Source organism: Lichenostomus cassidix, chromosome 4A (genome assembly GCF_008360975.1).
Source record: "Lichenostomus cassidix isolate B80296 chromosome 4A, HeHo_3.0, whole genome shotgun sequence".
In the NCBI taxonomy this organism is placed as follows: domain Eukaryota; kingdom Metazoa; phylum Chordata; class Aves; order Passeriformes; family Meliphagidae; genus Lichenostomus; species Lichenostomus cassidix.
Genome location: NC_139485.1, coordinates 18,897,190 through 18,917,296, shown reverse-complemented (window position 1 = coordinate 18,917,296; position 20,107 = coordinate 18,897,190).

The following is a 20,107-nucleotide window of genomic DNA, read 5'->3' as shown; positions in this document are numbered from 1 at the left end:
GCCATTTGGAGCAATTCTGGTTTGTTCTAAAATTTTTAAATATAATAATTAATTTTGAAGCTCCTGAGTTTGGGGTATAAGAGCAGCCAGGCATGACGCGGAGCTGCTCCCTGCTGGGGAGAGTTACGGCAGAGCCCAGCCGACTTCAGCTGCACCCATGGGGCTGGAGAGCCAGGATGGAGCCATGGCCTGGCAGTGAAGTCCCCTCCTCCAGAGTGCCCTGGGTAGGACCTGCTCTTCTCCTGCACCTTCTTTCCCTGACCAGAATGGGCTAAAAGTAAAAAGCAAAACAAAAGGTGAAACCCTTTACTTTACTTCTGTTTGTTAATCTTAATCTTTCTTCTTCTATCTTTCTTTCTGCTTTTTTCTTCCTCTTTCTTTCTTTCTTTCTTTCTTTCTTTCTTTCTTTCTTTCTTTCTTTCTTTTTCTCTCTCTCTTTTTTTTTTTTTTTTATTTTTTATTAGCAGGGCTCCTTTTTTCTCTCTCTTTTGCCTCAATAGAAAGAAAAAAAGTTTTGTCAGCACTCCTGTTTCTTTTGTTGTTTTCTTTTTCTCAGAAGTCTTTTCTGCTTTTATCCTAATCCCAGGCATGCATGAGGGAACAGTTGTGCTCTGTTGTTTGTCTGTTCTGGTAGTTTTGAACCAGTAGGGCTCCAGCTTTGTTCTCTTTATTTTCTGAACACAGAAAGGTAAAAGAGTAGGAATAGTGATTGAAACTCTTAAGAAGAGAAACCTTCGATATTTATTTAGATTTAATTCATTTTTTGCCATGTTGGTAATAATTAAGGGATGATGACAAATGAAAAAAAAAGAGGGTGGGAAAAAAAAGGAAAGGGAAAGAAACATCTTTTCACTCTTCTGAGATCAGTGTTTTGCTACCCAGAGCATTTTTAACTTGTACCCCTCGAGACTCATGTTTTTAACTCTGCTGTCCAATTTATTCACTGTCTGGAACCAGACAACAATTTAACATATGCTGGGGTTGTTTTTTCCCCCCCACACCCAGAATTACTCCTTTGTAGAGCTGGCTTTATGATTTGAAAAGCAGTGTTAGCCTGGTTTACCTGATGCGATGTCAGCCTGACTTTCTAGTCACATCTTGGGTTTAAGCCTTATATTTATGGCTTTAAATCCACTGTGGTGCTTCTCAGCTTTTTGGGGGGCATGTTGCAGAACTGTCACTAAAGCTTTTTTAAGATTTTCTAGATATTTCTTTGCTAGTTGGGCTTGCTGGCTGATAAATAGCCTGAAATGTTTTAAAAAATTTAACTAAAACTAACACTGATCCATCTGTTTCTGTTTCATCCTTGCAAAACAAACCTTTTATGATTTTGGTATCCAACATGTGCTTGTTCTCTGTTGCCATGGAGATGCTGTAGGCCGGATTTTTTTTCACAGGGCTCTTACGATGAAGTTTTTTTGAAAACTGTTTTGATTAATTTTTCCTCCACTTCAACTTCTCTCTCACTTAAACTGTTTTCCCCTTTTGTTTCCCACTTGATTTATGGCAGGTCGCTGTCATTTAAATAGATGCGCGTTTTGAAATTCCTTCTTTCTGTTCGAATGCAAAGGAAAAAAAAGAGAAAAAAAAATAACCCATGCAAGTCATGCTCAAAGACTTGGTTATTGTTGCTGGTTGGATTTCTGCTCTCTGTGGTTGTCGGGCCTAATTCAAAGTAATTCAGGCTACTCAGTGGGGGCAGTGCATAGCTCCACAGGAAATTATGATAGCAAAAGTCTTCCTGTAGAGCTCTACACTTGGCACTACAAAGTGCCTTGGGCTGCAGTTACCTGAATAGGGTTGAATTAGACCAGACAACCGCATCATCCCACTTCTTAATCTATTAGAGCGATATACAAGTGGCAATTGTTGATTGCAAAAATGGGATTAAGAGGCTCTTCAAGTGAATTGATTTTCTTGTGAGAACAAAAAGAGGAAAGAGAAGACTCGTTTGAATCACACAGCCAGAAAGTTTCGTGAATGGGTTCCACTCCAAATGTTAGAATTAAAGCAACCAGTATTTCCCCATGGAGCATGCAGGTGAGAGGAATAAACTGCTGAAAAATAGAATTTGATGTCTAAAAGTTTGTGGCACTCTCAACAAATCATGGCTCTTCCCACAGCACCCCTCCCTCCCTCCCTGCTCCAGGCAGCAGCAACAACAAATCCTTGTTTCAGCCAAAGACTTTGTTGCTCTTCATCAGCCTCTATTTATTATTCTTTAATCTTTATTTTTACCCACATATTTCACTTAGTTATTTTGCTCCAACTCAGGCAAGAAACAGGGAGAGAGGACAGCTGCTTAGACTCCACCTGGTTTTGCTTGAACCTTTCCACTTATTTCTTCCCCCTCCAAGATCAAAGCAGTGCCATTTCTCTCCCAAGGAACCTCCAAAATCTGTTGCCTGCACCTCTCCAGAGCAACTCCCCAGGGGTTTCACCCTGTCACACTGGTGCTTTCTTTTCCCCTCAGGGCTACTGTTTTCCCTGAAACCACAAGTTTTGTGTGGACAAGTGTCATAAATCTCCCATTAACCTCAGTGTATCATCCCTGTGAAGAGCAGAGCCTGGCATCTATCTTCACTGGGATGGGTCCTGCTATTTTTTTTTTTTTGGATGGCTCTCAGTGATGCTGGAAATCTCTTTGCCTCAGCTGAAAGACAGGCTGGTACTGGGCTGCATAGGGAAGGTAGTGGTGAAGGCAAGTCTTGCACTGGGTGTACTGGAGAGCAACCTTCAGACAGGGCTCACTGTCAGCAGTGTGGAGAATAGAAATTATGCCCAGCAGGAAAATAGAGCTGCTGAAGCAGATGGAGGGAGCCTGATGCTGTTGTTGGCATTGGGAGGGGACAGCATGGAGGGTTCCCTCTCAGACACAGGGATGAGAATCCTCCCCTCCCACCATAAAAGCATGAGATCTCACCCTGGGAGCTGGTGTCAGGGCAGGGGGTGAGCCACTTTCAAGCGGGCTTCAAAGATTTTGGGGCAGGGAACAAGCAGCTGAACTAGACTTTGCTCCATGGGTTGGAGGGTAGGTGTCCCTCCCCATCACATCATCACCAGTGTGTCTGCTCAGGTTTGTTGTGCAGTTGATTGCCCTTTCTTTAAATTTGCTATAGTAGGCTTGTTCCCTCAGCTGGACCTTGCTCGGGAATGGGCTTGAGAAATGTCTCAGAGCAGAAAGGGCTGATGGAGTCATTGCTGTGAACTGGAGGGGGCACAGCCACCAGGGAGGCTCTCACTTGATGTTTTGGGAAGGGGCAGAAACAAATTTGGAACAAAAGCAACATCTCAGTGCTTCACTTGATTTTTTTATTTCAGGGGATAGTTACATGGCTGAAAATCTTTTCCTTTTGGTTAGATGGTTGTAGAACAGGGATGAATTTTTATGGCACTAGAGACCTCTCTTGCACCCCGAGCACCCTCTGCACATGTTCATAAGTGCTGCAAATCCAAATGAAATAAGAAGACCAAATGGATTTCCAAATCCAAATGGAGGTTGCATTCATACTTCTCTGAATCCTTCATGAGCAGCCACATTAAGTCTTTTCCCAGCACATTCCAGCCCTCCTCACCTCTCGCTGAGCTCTTACAACACCCACTTGCATCCCTTTTGCCTCTTCTGCCCCATTGAAAGATTTTTCCCAAAATCACAGTCGCAGGATGCCAGGAGCACCCACCAAGTGTTAGCATTCATGGGCAACAAGCAGGCACGAATCCCTCCTTTGCAACAACATCACTTTCTCTAACTGCAACCCAGTAATTGCTCCGTACTTAATTATCCAAGATTGCATCAGGTCCACATGGCCTATTTGCGTGCATGCTATCAATTATGTCATAATAAATGAATTTCCTTTTCAGGATTCCCTGCAGCTGATGGCTGGGCTTCTGTTCCTCCTTGACTGTTCTGACTTTGAACAGGTTTATTCAGCTGTTGTCTGCTAAGCCCTACAGAAAAGAACAATAGCTTCTGATCTGCCTTTTATGGGTTATTGGAAACTGGTGGTCCGCACTACAGCTTTGGTCAGTGATTAACCAGAGTGAAAACAAACTACACAAGGCTAAGTTGATGTTGGAGGAGGAATGAACCCACTTCATTAAGGCTTTAAGAGGAAACCTTTTCTTCTTCAATGCTTGTTCACAACTTTTCAGGTCTCTATTTAATCACGTAATTCTCTCTAAGTAGGAAGAGAAGCTTGCCTCACAGCAAGAGGTCTTTCGCCACATGACAACTTAGAAAGATAAATTATATATAAATATCTTCATGGTTTTGTGGAAAGGAAACCAAATTTGGTTTTACTGCATGCAGCTAATTTACCAGTTTCTTAGGTGCTGTGGGCTTCCCAGTGTCTGTCGCAGGTGGAGAAATTTTTACTACAATTGCCTTAACTTTTGGCGTGTGTGTGTGTGTGTGAGCAGGGTGAGGAAATCATATCTGATCAGAGCCAGACATGGGCAGCTGACAGGGGTAGAGGGCAGATGAAAAGGCAACAATAATAGCAACCCTCCTTTACAACCACAACCAAAATGGAAGTGCTCCCCAGGGTGGGGGGTTTATTCCATCTCCTGGAGAAATTGCACCCTCTTGCATCCTTGGGATCTTTTTGCTGTTGGCAAAAGGGAGCAGAAATGAAAGACAGGAGATTTGGGGTGAATGAATTTGGTGCTAGTGAACATGATGAGTAACTCCAGCTTGTGAGGTCCAACCCTCATGCTGTACTGGGTAATCACATGAAGTACATCACATTGGGGCAGATCCTGGGCTTCTGTTTAGCATAATTTTTTTTTTTTTTTTTTTTTTTTTTTTTTTTTTTTTTAGTATGGCAGTTAATTATGGTTTGGAGAGCATATGACTTCAACCCAAAGCACAGCAGCAATAAATCAACACCCTGGCTCCTCTGGGGGTATCTGGCAGCAGCAAAGTCTGTTTTTTCCACAGCCCCTGCTTTTCCAGTGGTGCAGGCAGTAGCTCCTCCTGGCTATCAGTGCATGCACAGGGAGGGTTAACATGGATACCCTGGAAAACACCAGGGAACTGCCTGCTGACCACCCTCAACATTTTTACCAGTTCCTGGTGGACTGCAGAGATCTCAATCAGGTAGATGCCTGAAATGCAAAGCGACACGTGTTAAACTGGTGCTTGTGGGATGGGCGTGGCTGATCCAGGCTCCTGCTCACGTGTTGCGATAAACGGGGATTGGTTTGGGGGCTCGGATAGAGTAGATTGTTGCTGAATAGATGCAGGTCGCATGGTCTAATTTTTCCCTCTAAGAGCCCCAGTGGGGACAGGTAGGAGATTCCACTGAGCAGAGGTGACTGTACCCCTGGGCATCTGCTGCTGGGAGGGCTGACCCACCTGGGTGCAGCAATCTGCCTTCCCTGCAGTTTGCTCAACATGGTAAAAGTTCCCATTCAACACCCCAAATTCAGCAGGAATCCTGGATTTGAGTGCTCAAAATCCCCTGTTGTGGTTGTTGTTGTGCTCCCAAGAGCTGGGAGCATGGAGGCAGGGTGAGTCCTTGCATGCACCCCAACACCTGCAGTTTTTCCAGGGCTGCTCACTTCTCCTGCCAACCCTGAGCAAGTCCTATTCCTAAACACTCTTCCCATCTACCAGGGTGGATGTAGTGTTCCCTCTCTATCTGCCTCAGGTGATGCATATTGGTCCTCTGCTCCCATCTGGTAAACTCTGTAAGCACAGCATGGACCTTGATGAAAGGACATTTGAGGAGGGGCAATCTCTAGTCCCAGTAGCACAGGAGATGAGCAAGAAACTTTGGAACTTTGCTTGGGGCTCTCTCCACAGTTGGAGAAGCCATGGATAAGGTTTTGCTCTGCTCTTGGTGCAGCAGTGCACTGAAGAAGGGTGGACCCATCTGGGCTAGGAACAGAAAAAACATCATTCCACTCTTGGAGGAATGGTGGATGCAACTAAATGGGTTGGGAAATACAGGGATGAAGAGAGTAAAATGTCTGTAGAGGAGATCTCCTACTTCTCATGAAATCAAGAAAAGTAGGGGTGATCATTTCCTCCTTAAATTGAATGGCAGGGGCACAATTTTTCCTCCAGAGATTCATTGCAAATCATGATTTTCCATAAAACTGTCATTTTATTTTCTCCAGGTGTTTTTTAAACTGATTAATTTTGGGTACAAAATGTTTTTAATACTTCATTAGCTGAATTCTTTTAACTCCAATTAGAGGAGCTTATTGAAATAATTTAGTGAAGTGCTTTGGTAGGAGTGGAGGATGGAGAGGGAGGAAGGTTGGGGTGCTGTGATGGGAGTAGCCTGGATTTGCAGCAGATGAGGATCTGTTTCAATTCAGGGTTTGGCTATTAAATAACACTACTAAGCAGTCTCAATTAATAGTTAAAATGTTTGTTTAAATAATGCATCAAAGGAAAATGCTTAAATTGCAAACTTGAGATTTTTGGGGTGAGTTCATGTACAGACTCAGGCTTTGAATGTGGGAGAAACTCAGATATCTAATGTACCAACATGAAACAGGGATTTCAAAAGCTTTAGCTTTTGTGTTAAAATGATGAAAAGAGAGGTAGGAAAAGAGGCTGCCGAGCTCCTTGGAGTGTTTGTGAACAAAATAGCACCTTTTTGGGGAAACAAAGGCAACCCTTCTGAATCTGTCAAACAGTTTATGCCCCAAATGGGCAGGCATAAAATTCCCAAAAGGGAAGGCTGGGCTGCAGATAGAGCAGAGAACACAAGAAGCAGATATGGCTTGGACAAAAAAATTATCAGACTAAGGCCCATTTAGGCGTCTGCAGCTGAATGAAGAGGAGAAACTGAAGCAGAGTGAGACTTCCCACAGCGTTTCATATCTCACACAGGTCTCCTTGGAGACAGTGCAGGGTCTCACAGCACCAACCCAAGATGTGTAGCATGCCTGGAGGTGCAAGATGTATGCATCATTCCCCCCAGTGAAGTCCAGTGCCTTCCTGTGGCCATGGCAGCAGGCACTACTCAGTTCATGGCCATAATCAGCCGTTCTTGGCTTTTCCCAGAAACTGTGTGGTGCTGGATGGTTTTTGCACTCAGACATCTTGTTGAGCCAGGCCAGTGGCAGAGCTGCCTCAAGTAGGCACTGCCTTTGCTTTGGCTGGGAAAACAGAGAGGTTGGGCTTTCCCAGCATCATGTCCCTGTGCTGGGGGTGGCACAGCCCAATTTCCCCTATCCTGCATGAGCATGGTTGGGCTCCTTCCCCTTTGGGTGCTTGCAGAGAGACAAACCTGCCTCCTGCCATCCATTCCCAAATCCTCCCTTCCCTGTGTCCCCCCAAGGATGGGGTTGGGTGGCTGTGGCATTTCCAGGCTGGCTGTAACCATTGTTTTACTCCTTTTGCAGGGCTTGGCCACACTGATATCTGTCTGCTTTGACTCCAAACATAAACCTCTCCCGGGCTGAATAGAGAAGATTCCTCAGTGCAAAAGGCTAGCTTTCCCTTCACACATGAGGGGTTTGCTCCAATATGCTTTGATGTCCTGCAAAGAAGCTGCTGCAGCATCAATGGCATCTAACACAGTGACACATGTAGGGCCTGAGGGCCCTGGGAGCAGGTTTAAATAGGACCATTGACTCATTCGCCTATGCACGTGACTGGTGGTGGCAGGACACCAGCGATCGATTGAGATGTCAATGTGTGCCCATGGACCACATTTTGGACTTTCTGTCCTGTGCAAAATGAATGGTCTCAATGCACTGGGCTTGATCCAAGTCTTGGAAAAATATTTGGCTGCTCAGGGAGTGACTGGGGGGTACAGGACCTGTCCAGTGTGTGTGTAATTACTGCAGCGTGGCTTTCTCAAATTTGTTGAAAGGAAATAATTTAAACTGCAAATTGTTTCCCTCCATAGCTGAGCACTGCACAAAGGAAAAAGTCTCCGTTCAGGGTTATTGTTAGACCCCGGGGCTTTGGAGATGTTATTCCTAATGGAGAGAGAAGCAGGCAGTGTTTAACCAACAGAGGAAATAGTGTTTAACCATAAGCATGTCTCTCTAATTTCTGCTTACAGTCCTAATGATGAGTGGGTCGGAGCATCAAAGGCAATTTTGCTGATGCCAAGACCACAGGGATTTCATCCTTTTTACCAGGGGACATTAAAAGGCACTGCTTTCCAAGGACAGATTTTTCCCCAGATTGCTGCTGCTAGTCTAGACTTCTCCAGATGGAGATGGTCTTGGAGGCTGTCGTCCAGCCTGAAGAATGAGGGCTGTGACCAGGCAACTCTCCCTCCAGCCTGCACACACTGCTGAGCTCTCCAGCAGCTGCCCAGTGCCACCACTATCTTTTCTTACAGTGAGTACCTGAGCAGGCCTGGCTCGTCCAAAGATACCTGCTCCAGGAGGGAATGTGAGTTTGTGTATCACACAGCAATGGTGCTGAGGCTTTTTCTTCTGTGTGCAGGTGTTTGCTCCTCTGTGAGGTGCCTGTCAGCATTCTTTGGAGCACACAGATGGGATCTTTGGAAAACTGGACCCGTGCACTCAACCTGTAAAGTGATGCCCAAGTAAGGCAGACTCTATGGGGGATATGGTTGTGACTGAAATTTATGAAGGACATCAGGTGTCTATTGATTTTGGCTGCTCTTTGTGGCCTCAACCTCACATTTCGCCTGGGAACAGTTGGACAGAGGGTCCCAAAGGAGAGGGGTATTTTACAGCCAGCAGCTCTTTGGACCTCTGTGGAAAGCATGTACTGGTAGGGGGGCGAAGCTGCCGGTCCTGGGACATTGATACTCTGGAATGGAGAAGAAAGAAGATAACTTTGGAAGCTTTGAACCATGTTGGATTAATGAGGTAATGTACAGTTTCTGTTTCCTTGTGAGTAGGGGAACTTTTTATTGAAAATTTGTCTTTGCAGAACTTCTGCATATGCACACAGCTGCGCATGTTCAGGAAGGGATTTGGACAATGCTTGTCTGGGAGATGATGGGTGATGTTGGGCTTTCTTCACCCTTATGGGGAGTCTTGGACCTTGCTGGGATGCTGCTGAGGTGAGGCCTGGAGAGTGATGTCAGGGTCTGTGGGACTCCCAGAGAGATGAGCAGGGAAGCTGGGGCAGCACAACCCCTCCATGTGCAACCAGTTACAATCCCTGTGGTGACATCTGTGCTCCCAGATCAGCTTCCTGCTCAGTCTGAGATGGCCTTGGGCTCATTCTGGCTCTCTGCGTGGCCAAGGAGGGCTGGCCTGGGTTGTCAGAATCCCAGGGATGGCCCTGTCTTAGCATCAAAACCTCATCGAAACCTGCAACTGTGCAGAAATTCACAGTTCTGATAGCGCAGACACTGTGGGGAGACCTTGCCCTGAGCTGGATTAACTTCAGACCCAAGAGGGGGGGGCCTTGAGGGGGTGGGGAAATCACTTCTCTGGCCATGCAACGCAAGTTTCTGGCTCTGGTGACCAGGATTAGTGCTCCACAAAGGGAGGGTAGGAGCATTATAGTGAAATGTAGACTCTCCATAGGAGGCACTCATACATCTCCTGATGGTGTGGGGAGGGAAGAGGCGGGAGAAAGGCATCTGTGGTGCAGCCAAGTTTATGGAGGGAGCCAGATTGCCCCTGCCAGTGCCCAGGCGCAGGTGCCAAACCTGAATAGGACCGGTGGAAAGCACGGCATGTGTATCTGCAGGTAACATCCCAGGGGATGCCCAGCCCTAGTCCTATATCACAGATCAAAGGTTTGCAAAGAGAGGACGTGTGAGAGGTGGGAAGAGAAAATGTGTTTGCCTGCTTGTTGGTGTACAGGGGTAATGTCTGCTGGGAACTGTATTTAACAAATGCATGGTCAAGTGTGAAACGAGGAACAAGTTTAATGCTACAGAGGAGCTGGGTCTGTTACCTCTGCAGCCCTGTGTGATGGGCACACCCACTGTGACATAGGCTGGCCCCATGTCCCGTGGGCTCAATGCTTGCAGAAACTCACTGCGCTCTCCGCATGGGCAGAGTGATAGGACTGGGGGAAGAGTTTGTGGCAAGAGCATGCTTTTTCCCTTGTTCTCAGAACTTAATTTCATCATGAGAGTGCTTTTCTTAAAAAGCAGATGGGGAACTTCTGCTGGGTTGAACGCTGTTGTCCTTTACCACTGCAAGTTAAGTTTCCATCAGCCTCTGGCATCAACAGCCAAAACACAGCAAACCCTATGGAGATGCTCAGGGGTGGTAATGCCTTGCTTGGGGTGCTGGTGCTTAAATAAAATCTCCAGCTTTCTGGAGGATGCTAAAGGGGTGAGGGCTCTGATGGGATGGGGATATGAAAGGTGCATATCTTTTCAGCTGGGATGGAAGGAAAGTGCCTGTGAGTGCTAGTGATGCCTCCTTGGGTGCTTCTCTACACCCACTGCTTCCTCCCTGACTCTGGGGACACTGAGAAGCAGTGGTGAGGCTCTGGGGAATTAGTTAATTGCATTTAACTTATTTCATCTTCAATTGGGAAAATGGCACACACAAGCACATATGTAGTTTTCTCTATAATTATATATATATGTATGTATATTCTGAAGACATTTTGTGAATAGGGGTCTTGGAGGGTAAATACAGGACTGAAACCCAGGAATCTTAATTTTGCCTCAAATTTTGGCTATACTGTTTCTATAGAGACCAAAAGGAAGCTTTGGCTCCCCCACTCAGCTATTAAAGTTTAGTGCATTGAAAACTGTCTTCATGCTGTGATACCCTTTCACAAAGTAGAATAGGGTCTGAGCTAATCCATGAAAGTTGTCATGCTATGAACTAGTAGTCAAGCTTTTTCCTTTCAATTGAGTCTAAAACTATACTGTACTTCACACTTGATTGGCCCTTCAGATGACAGGACTCAATATCCCTGCTGGAAATAAGCTCGTCTTCACACAGTGATGTTGAACGTGGAAAGATCTTGTTTCTGTGGCATAATTACTAGCACCACAATATGAAAGTCGTCAGGATGAGATTTTTTTTTTTTGTCTAATTAATGTATATCAAACTTTGCTTTCTTCTCCTCAAAGACCGGCGAGGTTTGGGTGCTAGCAGCGTGCCAAGAACCTGGACCCAAGCACAGGCTCCCACTTGCTGGGGAGCTTTTCTCTCCTCAGTATTGCACGTACAAACGTAGCAAGGCAAAGTTATCATCCGCACTCCCGCCTCAGCCTTCCCCCATTGAGTGTACTGTACCAAAGGTAATGAATGGGTCTTTTTCCCCCCTTTCTTTCCTTTTTTAATTTTTTTCCTCGCATCTATCGAGATAACTGTATAAAGCAGGATTTTGCACTGGGGCGATTTTTCTAATGGAAATCAGCCCATGCCTTTGACCTTAGCTGCTACTCGTGCGTGTTCACAGGGGCTAAATCGATCGCGGGGACAGTGGACTGTCATTAAGATGGAGCAGCTGTGAGACTCTCGATTAAGACTTCACCAGTGAAAAGTTACTGTATTTTTATGATTAAATTTTTAAACGGGGAGAATTGCCTTGAACGGTACAGACCAAAAGGGGGCACCACGGTATTGAAAAAAAAAAAAAAGAAGTGTTGGTTTTGGTAGTTTATAAACTGTTGCAGTTTCTGCCATGGCTTTCTTGCTTAGCATTGTTCCTAAACATCAACAAAATTTCTCTTCAAAGTTTATGCAAATTTTCAGTATTTTCACTCTGCTGATGTGACACTTTGATTCAACTGGGGAGGCTGCTTTGGGGATTTTTTCTGGTCTTTTTATTTGCTAATCCTCATCAGTTAATTTTTTAAGATTTGTAGAATTTTTTAAATGTAGAGTTCGGGTGAGTGGGTTTTCTTAATTCAGGAGTGATTCTTTAGAGAATAAGCACCAGATTAATTTAATTACATATATCTTCAAAGTACTGTCTGCCTTTTCTGGAGTATTTAGTGTTCTCTCTGTCACCGCTTTTAAACAGAAGTTTGCTGTTTCCTTTTGGATGAATTTCTTGCTTTACTGGGTGTAGGAGGATTTCTTTTTAACTGATTGTGGGATGAAATGGAGGGCACAGGTAGGGACAGTGTCACCCCCTCTCTCCATTTTGGAAACCAGCTTTAGTCGCAAACAGCCTCATTTATAGGTTGCTCAGTCCAGTGTTGTGACCAGGACAAGGCACAGGCTTTGGAAGAAATTCTACCTAGTGATGAGCAAGACACAAAAGTGTCTCTTCTCCCACCACTGAGAGAGAGGGGTGAAAGAGCAGAACAAACCAATATTTCATTAATTTTCCATCTCTGTCCTGTAGCCAGATTTGGTTAAAAGGCTTCTCAGAGTGAAAGGCTGCAGCACAGGGAGGGTGCAGAACAACTTTGTCCTAGAGTCTGGGGGGTTTTCCTTCTCTCAGCTACACAGGGTTTTATGGTGCTCGGTTTATAATCTCTATTTTTTACAAGCATCAAGCACATAAAATGCCAGTCAGATGATTATGGCTATTTTGTAATCACTGGGTTTTATTTGTGCATTTGAGCTCTGTTTAAACAAAGTCCTTTCATAAAATTGTCAGATTCAATTATTTTTCACACCAAATTGGGATGTTTGTTTTCCTTATTTTTTGAGACCACCTTTATTAGTTTCTAAATAATTTAGAAATGAAAAATGGGGTGTTTTCAAGCACTGAACACAATGTTTTATAGTTTAATTTGTACTGAGAGCTAAGCCTTATTTTTAGTTTTGTTATGTTACCTCATTTATTGGATCATATATTGCATAATGCGAGCCAACTGAATAGCTGAGGTTACATTAATAATTTTGATAGATGTGGCTAATTAGTTTGTATTTCCTATGGATCTCAATTTTTTAAAAAAAGCGGAATCTACATATATAGTTTAGATTTCAGCAATAATTTTAAATGCAGTAGATTTCTAAATAAAAAGATTCATACGAAATTGTGAAATTTACTGTTAAAGTATAAATAACTTGGTAGTTCTTAAAAAATTACTATCCCTTTAGTATCTCACAGTTTGTTCACAAAAGGATACACTTGTCTTATCCGTCCAACATTTAATAACAACACCTACAAAACTGCAGGGCACGAACCTGGTTTGTTCTCTGGCTTAAGAAATGGAATCTTGATCCCATCAGCTGCCTCCCAAAAAATGCAAAGTCATTGCTTTGTAAGAAAGTGTGGAAAGAAGAAGAGAGACTTTAAATACCATAAACTAGCCCAAATAATTTAATTCAAAAAATCATTTGTTGAACGTCTAATTTTCCTCTTGCAGTTTTGTTGCAGTTTTAAATTACTACATGCTTTGAGTATTTTAGTACAATATACTGATTTAGTTTTTCCAACTAACCTGTTAAAAATAGTTTCTGGATTTAAACAGTTTCCTTCTGTTTTTGCAGTTCACTTTGAAAAATGATCACTGAAGAGCATTAGACTTCAGCTTTTCATTTCATTATGATGTTTATAATAATAATAATAATAATAATAATTTTAAGAAAATAGAGTCCTCCTATTGAAAGCACTAAAATATTGTGCCTCTACCTTCTGCTGATTGTAAATCTTCCTTGTACAGCTCCGATCGAGTTTAAAAGGTCTGCCATAATTTATTAAACCAGTTAACAGAAATGTGTAGATACAGAAAACTCATTCAAATGTGAACATGAGCCACTTCAATCAAGAGCTGCAGAAAGCTCATTTATCAGGTTAAATTACCTCTCTGCGATGAATACCATTTTGCTCCAGAATAGATTTGCAATGTAAAATTTATTATTTTTTTCTGGGAAACAGAGAGGGGAAATAAAATAAGAAGAAAATAGGGAACTTTTTATAATTTTGACTACATATCTTGCTATAATTGCAAGATAAGGTTTTGTCTCTTCATTTCAGAGGCACAGAGGCAAATATCTCTTCTGCTCCCGTGCAACTCAGATGAATCGAAAGTGCAGATGTATAAAATGTGAAGGCAGAATTTGAAATCCGATTTCCCCCCTTGATTGACAATTATAACCTATCTAAAGAAAAGGTTTGAAAATTGGATACTACAAATTCCTCCAGTTTTATTTTTTCCTTTTCCCTCGTGTGTGTGCTTTTTAAGGAATGGGAGGACCTGTGCTCCTGTTTTGGGTGCAGCACTGTGGGGTAAGTTATCACTCGAATTTTTATTGTTTGTAGAACACAGGAAGGGAAAAATCTCTTTGTGCTACTCCACTGGCATTGGTATTTCACTGAACCTAGCTTCCTTGCAGATGAATGGATCATTGGAAGAATTTACTGCTGATTTCCAGTGTGCTCTGCATGAACAGGAGCAATTTTTTGTTTTGTTAGAAAGCAAATCAAGAAGCAAAAAAGGCAAGAAAACCATTTCCAATTCTCTGTTTTGTTAAATGCTGAGGATACAAGTTCTCTGTGCCTGTGGCTGTGTGTTGGGAGGCTATGAGCCATGCAAAAGCTGGCATCGTTAGAGTCGAAATCGAGCTGCATTGTAATTTTCAGGGTAGAGCAGAGAACTTATTTGCCATGTCTGTCTCTGTCTCCCTTCCTAATGTTAGTGCAGAAAGGAAACTTAATCTCTCCAGTGACCCTGCTTCTGTTCTTTAGCTCATAAAAGCCAAAAAAAGTCAAGCCACAGGCTCCTAATTGTGGCAGATCCTGTAAATTTCCCTGTAGCACTGACAGGACAACACCTTCTGGGGAACAGATTTTTTTGTCTGGACTTTGAGTTTTATTCCCTTTTGTGAGTTTAAGAGACACTATTGATACCAAATCCATGTATCTGTATGCACAGTATTTGATCTATAACAAATTGTTTTATTATGGACAATGACTGAAGATAATTATGATGGAATACAAATTTTTAAATTAATTCCAGGGTGTTGGATGCCTCATTACCTACATGGAGAGAAAAGCTGCTGTATTTCTGGCTGCAGAAGCAGAGACACAATTTAATCAATGCATTTAGAGATAAAATCCTAGTGTCTTGTTCCAAAGTGGACAAATTAAATGCACAACAGAAGAACAATTTAAACATTTCCATGTATAATTAGCAACTCAAATGTAGGCAGATATCTTCAGATTTTTTTTGCTTACTGCTGATTAACTTAATATTGGTAGGGAATGAGGGAAGAAATGGGTTCTGGCGAGCTGGTTAGGACAGGAGCCTCAAGTACAAGCTGGATTTGGTGGTTTTATAAAAATGTGCAAAGGAAAAAACACCATTCCTTCCTGCTGCTTGCTTTGACACTGCCTAAATTAAATGCAGAGTTGCATTGGCTTGGCACATTGTTTTTTGATCGTTTGACATTTAATACTGTTGTATCAGGACCGCTCATCTCAGCCGAGATACTGAGTGGAAAATATGCAATTTAGACCAAATGTGTGAGGGACTGGATGAAGCCAATTCCTATGCTGGGAGCAGGGATGGAATTTGCTGGGCTGTAAAAGGCAGATTGCCCCCAGGACATGGCTGGGGAGTGCTGCTGCCAGCACAGCCCTGGCACCCAGGCAGGTCTCTGGCACTGCTCCCTGCAGCCTCTTCTTTCAGTAATTGCTACTTCCTCATGCAGATGGATAAAATGTGCTTTCTCCATAAAACTCTAATAAATCTTGTGTATAAAATATATTTTTAAAGTTTATTGTAAACAACACAGTTCTCCAGGGTTTTTACTATCCCAAGCGCTGCAACGCTAGCACATTCAATAAATGTCATGTTATTGTATGTCTGAAGTTAAAAAAAAAGGGGGGGGCGGGCTTAGTTGCAATCTGTAATTAAATCCAGCAGTAAGTATTTCCTGAATAGCAGAGACCTTTCACACTCTGTTACCTAATTCTTTACAGGTGATTTCCCCCCCAGATCCCCTCCTCTTTGTTGGCACTGGGAAGTGGTAGTCATAGCAAAACTGGCCAGATTTCAGAGTGAGAAAATGCTCTGTTGTCTCATAGTGAAATTGGTAAACGTGATGGCTAGTCCTCAGAGTGAGAAAAAGGAACGTCCCATTTATTTTTTCCTCCACAAGAAGTAAAATGTGATTGAAAGGATTTCAAGAGAATTCTTTTTATTCCAAAGTAACCCTCTTTTGGTTGAAAAAGAGCTTGGCACAACATTGTATTTTCCTCTTTTGTGTCAGGAATGATGGAAGGCAGTGTGGGGAAGGGGCTGCTCCCCTGCCTCTGTTTTCCAGCCCTTGGGTACCTCCAGCCTTGGGGCAGGGGGGCTGTGCCTTGGCTGGGGTCTCTAGCCCCTGCAAACCCTTGCGTGGCACAATGGACAGCAGCAGTGCACAGGACAGCCTTTTCTCCTTGGGAAGAGTTCGCCTATTCCCTCCAACCTGCTTTGCTGGAGGAAGGGCTCTCCCAGGCGAAATAACTTTCTTACATTGGGAGGAGCTTTTTGTGGCCAGGCTCATCTATTCTTTGAAAAAGTGGCCCTTTCCCCCCCACTCCCTGAAGAATAAAGTGATGCAAAGGAATACAAATGGCACAGCAATGACTCAGGCTGTTACATACAGGTCTGATTTGATATATGAGATTAGTTCCTACAGGAAAATTCTTCTCTGGTTTCCTTCCAGTCTTTGTGCTGAGCTTCTCATCCAGTGTACTGATAATCTCTTCTGAAAAGTGAGCAACTCTATAGTCAGTTAAAACCATATTTCTTCCAGGCAAATAAATGTATAAATACTCCCCAAACACACTTGCAAGCAGAAATGTTAGCTAGCGTTCTCCAGATATTTTGATGTTGACAGAATGTAATTTTGCATTGACAAAGATGGAAATTTAGAGTAATGACTTGATGCAACAGCATTCAAAACAGTAGATAAAAATTTGGCAAAATTTCTTTATTGTTGATAGAAAAAATTGTTTTAATTTGAAAACATAAAAAAAGAAAAAGAAGCAGTTGCACCAATTTAGTGATGTTTCTGACCAAAGGGAGCATCCTTTGTGCAAGGGTTTCACTGCTAGTGGTTGCCTCAAATGCCACTCCTCTTATTCTGTGTTGACCACCCCAACCCATCACATGGGAATTACTGCTTTTCCGTGGCTTGGGTGCCTCAAAAGTAAACTTGGGAGCAAAACTGTCTGAAGTCAACAGCTCTTAGGGAAACTAAGTCACATATATTTTTTCATAATATATGGTGCAGAAATTCTTTCTTGCCTCAACACCAGCATTACCACTCTCTCCAAGGCTGTAGCTGTGGATGGTGCTGCTAAAACAGGACCAGGGGTTTGGAGAAGGGTGAGATGTGGTGTTCATCACTTCCCACTTGGGAACAAGGAAAACCGCCACTCTGGCACTGCCACAGATGAGCTCATTTGCCTCTTGGGATGCTGGACAGTTCTAGAGCTTTGTAAGACCACAGGAGGAATAGAATGTCATTGCTGAGCAATGGACTGCTTTACATTGACCACTGTGTGAGAAAAAGAGGTTTTGTTCATACCAACCATGGCATGTGGGTGCAGGAGGTGCAAGGGGAGCTCTCACACAGTGGGACAGGACAACACCTCCCCTGCTCTTGCAGCTCTGGGTGGTCATAGCAGTGTGCAGGAGTGAAGCTCATGGTGTGGGTCATGTCCAGGAGTTATCCTGTGTGTGTCGTCGTCTGTGCTAGTGGCTGTGTGCTTTCTTAAAGGGTTGTGGGTACATCAAAGCTGTTGTGTAGTGTTTTGCCCCACAGGTGGCCTGTGCCCCACTGGACGCTCTGCATGCAAGTCTGAAGATCAGCCAATAACATTGTTGCTGTATGGGTGGAAACAAATGACAGTCACAAAGCTCTAATGAAGGTGACTTCTGTCGACTTGGCCATGGTTTGCGTAAATGGTACTTTTTTCTTCTCCCCCAAAATGCATCTGTTTTCCACCTGTTTCCTCAGTGGCTACAAACTCTACTGTTCACTCTCTGGGGACAGGCTGATCTCTGGTGTAACTGCAGAGCCCAAACAGCCCAACCAATGAATGAAAAATTGGAAAATACCATCAAGGGGGTTGGGTACTTTGCTATATCTGTTCTCAGCACAAAGTGAAAGTACCTCATATGCACCAAACCTCACTCATTTACACCTTGCTTATCTGCAAATCCCGTAATTTTTCAACTTTTATTAGCAGTGATTAACAGCATAACACTGCAGCAAGCCCTCCTCTTGCTCCAACTTCATTACTTTTACAAAATAGACTACGGCCCACTTACTCATAGACACTTTGCTCAGAAGAATTATCGATAATTAAAACCAAGCTACACTTGGCAAAATAAATTACTCAAGTACCTTTTGAGAGGCAGCAGCCATTCCTCCTCAGGCTGGTTGCCTGCCATGGTAATTTGCGCCACACGGGGACTTGTGGTGGGATGGCAGTGCTGGTGGAGGCACTGTGATGTCATGGGGCAGCTCTGCAGCGTAGGAGAGTGTGTGGGTGTGATTTGGAATCTGATGTTTCCTTGTAGTTTATCAGTATTACATCAGCTGCAGGCATAGTCAAGCTTTATTGATAGAGGAGGATGATTCGCTCATTGGATGCAGAGCTTGTGTGCCCCAGGATTGCCTCCAATCTGTGTGGTGCCTCTGGGTTTTGCACGTGGATGCAGGAGTCCTGGATGGAGATGTGGGGAGCTCCCTGTTGTCTGTGAGATGAGGTCACGTGAGGTGGCACAGAAGAGCATTTACTTTCATCAATAGTGTGGAAAGAATTATACTCATGAAATTTGCTCCAGACTTTTCACTTCCTTAGGGTAATATGTAAACAAGTGGTTGAACTTGATGATCTCAGAAATCTTTTCCAAGTTTAATGATTCCAATGGATGACAATCACCTTGGTGAAGAAATACCACCCAATAGCCAATTCAAACCTCCCCACATGCCATCTTTCATCGACAACCTGTCTCATTAGTGTTTTTGGGGGAGCACTCAGTTTTAATGCCAGATGCAGTGGTGGTTATAGAGTTGGGTGTGTCAAACAACTTGTTTCTCAGCTATCAGCAGTGTGTTCACAGCAGTGTATGAGGACAATGTTACAGGCAAAGCAGAACTTTGCAGATGAAGTTGCCTTTTTAGACTAATGCAAGGGAAGATGCCTTAACACCCACAGGCATTAATTATGCTTTCAGTGTTCTTGGGGACAGGCTTAAAGCACAGAGGGACACTGACAGGCAATCACATGGGTTCACATCTTGAGGAGAAGACTCTTGCCCTCTTGCAGAGAGATATCTCCAGAGGGGTGTCCTGGGTGCATGGGATTCAGCAGCCTGCGTCTTGCTGCAAAGCGATGCAAACCCCGAGAATTTCAAATTTCCCGTCTTGGCATAGGGTACCTAAAGCAATGGGTGTACCAACTCTAAATAGAAAGAACAGCAGATTGCAAGTGTTTTGAGGAACTGAATTTTATCAGTCAAAATTAAGTCTTTAAAAAAAAAAAACCAAACCAGAAAAATGTAGTAAATCAAACATCCTGGGGAATGGAGTAGAGGTAATGCAATAGCTTAATTGAAAAATTAACTCGAATTGGTGGAGATATGGCTGCTGCTGTCTGGATTGAAAACTGGCTGGAGAAATGTAAACAAAGGACAACGAAAAACAGGGTTTAGTTGAAGGGAGGCTCCGTGTTGCCGCCTCCACTCAGCACCCTGATGGTGGTACAGAATGGAGAGTAGGGGCTACCCACGACACAGAAAAGCATTCTCAGGAAAATCCTGGCTAAAGAATTGAAGAAAACTATCCCTTCATGTGTGAGCTCTGTAAGAGGAAGGCGACAGACAAGATGGGAGCCTCTGGGAGTAGTAGACAGGACTTGAAAGCATAAGGTGAGGTAGAGTGCAGCTGTGAGGGGTGGCCAAAGCCCTTCCAAAACATCCACACCAGCTTCTCTCAGTGAGGTGGGATTTCACTGAAATGCTAGTAATGCCCATGAACCACCAGATCAAATTGACCTTTATTTTTCCTCCCTCCCAAATCCTAGTTATCTATTGGAACCAGATGCATTTTTTTTCTGTAGGAATTTCCAAGAAGCAGGGAAGGCCAGGCTACCTTGTTGTAGTCAGAGCGGTGATGATCTCTGCCTGAATTTTTGCTTTTCCAGGCATATGGAAATGCAGCCTTTTTCCTTGTGATGCAAAAGGTTTGCCAGGAGAAGAGTTCAGCAGACACTTGTTGTTGACCAGAGTTCTAGGGGCTGCAGCACGATGCCCTGCAAACTACACCCACT